The sequence below is a fragment of the Aethalodelphis obliquidens genome, unplaced genomic scaffold, assembly GCF_003676395.1.
Source record: "Aethalodelphis obliquidens isolate GAN/ISIS:26980383/991018 unplaced genomic scaffold, ASM367639v1 scaffold47, whole genome shotgun sequence".
Classification (NCBI taxonomy): Eukaryota; Metazoa; Chordata; class Mammalia; order Artiodactyla; family Delphinidae; genus Aethalodelphis; species Aethalodelphis obliquidens.
In genome coordinates this window covers 198,660-203,566 of record NW_020837991.1, presented here as the reverse complement: position 1 = coordinate 203,566, position 4,907 = coordinate 198,660, and positions in this window count along the sequence as shown.

The window sequence follows — 4,907 nt, the reverse complement described above, 5'->3', positions numbered from 1 at the left end:
TCTGTAGCTTCATGCAATCCTTATCAAAAACCCAATGGTGTTTTTTGCAGAAATACAAAAATCCATCCTAAAATTAATATGAAATTTCAAGAGACCCTAAATAGCCAAAAAATCCTGAAAAAGCAGAACAAAACCAGAAGACTCAAACTTCCTGGTTCAAAACATTACAAAGCTTACAGTAATCACATCAGTGTGTTACTGGCATAAAGACAGACAGACAGACCAATGGGATAGAGTAGCAATCCCATAAATAAACCCTTACATATATGGTCAAATGATTTTTAACAAGATTGCAAGACCACTCAATGTGGAAAGGACAGTCTTTTCAACAAATGGTGTTGGAAAAACTGGATATCCACATGCAAAAGAGTGAAGTTGGACCATCACCTTAACCCATACACAAAAATTTACTCAAAATAGATCAAAGACCTAAATGTAAGAAAAAATACTATAAAACTTCTGGAAGAAAACATAAGAGAGAACTTCATGACATTGGATTTGGCAATGATTTCTTGGCTATGACACCAAAAACACAGGCAACAAAAAGAGAAAAAAAAGATAAATTGGACTGACATCAAATTTTGTAACTTTTTTGCACTACAGGACACAATCAACATAGTGAAAAGGCAGCCCTTGGACTGGGAGAAAATATTTCTAAATCATATATCTAATAAGGGGTTAATATCCAAAATACATAAAGAACTTGCACAGCTCAACAACAAACAGCCCAGTTCAAAAATGGGCAAAGGACTCGAATAAATATTTCTCCAAAGAAAATAACAAATGGCTAATAAGCACATTAAAAGATGCTCAACATCAGTAATCACTAGGAAAATACTAATCAAAATTACAGTGAGTGTATAGCTGATTCACTTTGTTATAAAGCAGAAACTAACACACCATTGTAAAGCAATTATACTCCAATAAAGATGTTAAAAAAAACAATGAGATACTACCTCACATCAATTAGGATGGCTATTAATTAAAATTAATTAAAAAAACAGAAAATAACAAGTGCTGCTGAGGATGTGGAGAAATTAAAACCCTTGTGCCCTATAGGTGAGAATGTAAAATGATGCACATGCTGTGGATAACAGTACAGTGATGCCACAAAAGATGAAAAATAGAATCAACATATGATGTAGCAATTCCACTTTTGGGTATATGCCAAAAAGACTTGAAAACAGGGTCTCAAAGAAATATTTGTACACCCATGCTCATAATAGCATTGTTCACTATAGCCAAATGATGAAAGTAACCCAAGTGGCCATTGACAGATGAATGGATAAACAAAATGTGTTATATCTATACAATGGAATATTATTCAGCCTTAAAAAAGGAATGAAATTCTGACACATGCTACAACATAGATGAACCTTGAGAACCTTATGCTAAGTGAAATAAATCAGTCATAAAAGGACAAATACTATATGATTCCACTTCTATGTAGTACCTAGAATAGTCAAATACATAGAGATAGAAAGTAGAGGGTGGTTGCCAGGGGCTGTGAGGAGGGGGAAATGGGGAGTTATTATTTAATGGGTACAGAGTTTTAGTTTTGCAAATGAAAAGAGTTCTGTAGATGGACTATGGTGATGGTTGCATAACAATATGAATGTACCACTGAACTGCAGACTCAAAAATGGTTAAGATGGTAAATTTTATGTTATATGTATTTTATTACAATTTATTTATTTATTTATTTTTTGTGGTATGCAGACCTCTCACTGTTGTGGCCTCTCCCATTGCGGAGCACAGGCTCAGCGGCCATGGCTCACGGGCCCAGCCGCTCCGCAGCACTTGGGATTCTCCCGGACTGGGGCACGAACCCGTGTCCCCTGCATCAGCAGGTGGACTCTCAACCACTGCGCCACCAGGGAAGCCCCCACAGGTATTTTTGATGTTTGTTGGGGGGAAGGTGAGCTCCACGTCCTCTCACTCCACAGTCTCAACTCCCTCCTCCAGCTGATAAATTTTTTGAGAATCCCCTCTAGCTGATGTATCATTTCTCTCTTGCTGCTTTCAGGATTCTCTTTTTGTCCTTGATTTTCAACAATTGGATAATAATGTGTCTCTGTGTGCATCTCTTTGTGTTTATCCTTCTTGGATTCATTGAGCTTCTTGAAGTTGTAGGTTTTTGGGTTTTTTTTAATCAAATTTGGGAAGCTTTTGGCCATTGTTTCTTCAAATATTATTTCTGCCCCTTTGTCTCACTTCTTTTGCTGGGAGTTCCATTATCTGCATATCGATACACTTGGTGGTATCCCACAGGTCTCCTAGGCTTTTGCATTTTTCTTCTTTCTACTCACAGTGGGTGATTTATATCCATCTACCTTCAATTTTGCTTATCCTTTCTTCTGGGTGCTCAAATATCTATGAAATCCTCTAGTGAAATGTTCAGTTCAATTATTGTATTTTTCAGGAAAAAGAAATTTGGAAGGGCCATTAGATTACAGTTTATTATAAAAGGATATACAGGAAATCCAGATGGAATAGATGTATAGGGCAAGGTATGGGGAGAGGGCACAGAGCTTCCATACCCTCTCTGAGCATGCTCTCTCCCTGAATCTCCACGTGTTCACCAATCCAGAAGCTCTCCAACCCTCTTCTTTTGGGTTTTTATAGTGGCTTCATCACAGTAGGCACAATTGCTTCTATACAAGACACTTTTTTTAAATAATTAATTAATTAATTAATTTTTGGCTGCATTGGGTCTTTGTTGCTGTACATGGGCTTTCTAGTTGCGGTGAGCAGGGGCTACTCTTCATCACAGTGCTCGGAGTTCTTATTGCGGTGGCTTCTCTTGTTGCGGAGCATGGGCTCTAGGCGCACAGGCTTCAGTAGTTGTGGCACACAGACTTAGTTGCTCCGCTGCATGTGGGATCTTCCCGGACCAGGGCTCGAACCCGTGTCCTCTGGATTGGCAAGCGGATTCTTAACCACTGCGCCACCTGGGAAGTCCCCAGCAGTAATCTTTTGATGTTCAACTACTTGTTTTTGTTTTTGTTTTTGCAAAAACTCTTATATATCCTGGCTCCTCTCTTACCTCTTCAGAACAGTCCCTCAGAGCATCTCGACCAGGGCTCGAACTCGTGTCGCCTGCATTGGCAGGCAGATTCTTAACCAATGCGCCACCAGGGAAGTCCACAAGACACTTCGAATGCGTTAATTTCCTCAAGAAATACTTTCTTCAGCTTTTCTTCCCAGGATTTAGGAAGAAATGGTATGGTATGGTATGGTATGCCTCATTTGTAATCTTTTGCCCCAGGTAGCTGTGTGTTGCTTTTTGTCTTACAATGTTTTTGAGGAATTCCTACTTCTTTTCTTCCCTGAGTAACTCTTTTCTAAATTCGGTAAAACAAAGGCAATTACCATATGTTGGTCCTTCAGGTAGCTGCAGATGTCTGGAAGAGGCAAACACAATTCTTTGTAAATAAGTTGTGCTCCCTCTGAAGCCAGGGACCACCAGGGTCCTGCACTGGGAACGTTACCTTCTGTCTTCAAAGTCACCAGCAAGTTGAGGAGGGGATGGGACAAGGACAAATAAAAATGTACAAAGCTTTCCCATCATTTTAAGTTGGCTTTATCTTGATTCAGTACTTGCTTGGTTGCTGTTAACCTTCAACTATTCCAGGGTTCTGACAAAGTTGATTCTTAGAATTCTTGCTTGTTTTTTCTTGTTTTTGTTGGGGTAGGGCCCTTTGAGCTGCCTATTCCAGTTTTGTTCCCAGAATTATTTTTTAAAACAGCAAGAACCAAAATCAAAACAAAATAAAAAGTAAAGTGTGGTGGTGCTCATTTTTCTCTCTGGCTTTTATTGTGGTAGAAACTGCTAATGGCCATCAATGCCTGCTTCACCTCTTTTCTGGTTAGTGTATGGATCACCTCCAGGATTAGCTGGGTGCATGTGTCCCTGGCCTGCTTATAGTTAGATATAGTTAGATACAAAGTTCTGGCCAATGTGACTTAAGCAGAAGTGGGTGTGCAGCTTCTGGAAGGTGTCTTTAAAGGGCTTGATATGCCAGCCTCCAGCACTTTCTTTCTCCTGCTGACTGATAAAATAACCCTCATGAAATATGAAATGAAACCTGGGGGTAGAGGGCCAAAAAGATAGAAAGAATCCTACAACTTTGTTGACTGAAAAAAAAACACAACCTAAAAGTTGAGAATCATGTTTTATTTGGGGCATTACTGAGGACTTACACTTGGGACACAGCCTCTCAGATGCTCTGAGGGACTGTTCTGAAGAGGTAAGAGAGGAGCCAGGATATATAGGAGTTTTTGCAAAAACAAAAACAAAAACAAGTAGTTGAACATCAAAAAATTACTGCTGGGGACTTCCCAGGTGGCGCAGTGGTTAAGAATCCGCTTGCCAATCCAGAGGACACGGGTTCGAGCCCTGGTCCGGGAAGATCCCACATGCCGCGGAGCAACTAAGCCTGTGAACCGCAACTACTGAAGCCCGCACGCCTAGAGCCCATGCTCCGCAATAAGAGAAGCCACCGCAATGAGAGGCCGGTGCACCGCAACAAAGACCCAACACAGCCAAACATAAATAAATAAATAAATAATAATAATCAAAAAGATTACTGGGACTTCCCTAATGGCCCAGTGGTTAAGTCTCTGTGCTTCCACTGCAGGGGACGTGGGTTCGATCCCTGGTTGGGGAAGTTCCCCATGCCACGGTGCAACCAACAACAACAACAACAAAACAAGATTACTGCTAATTATTAAAGAAAACCAGACATCATCAAGTTGATGAATTTAGCACTTTTCTATGTATGGGAAGATGCAAGAGTCTGAGCTCACTGAAATCATCCCTTTTTTTTTTTTTTTTTTTTTTTTTTGCGGTACACGGGCCTCTCACTGTTGTGGCCTCTCCCGTTGCGGAGCACAGGCTCCGGACG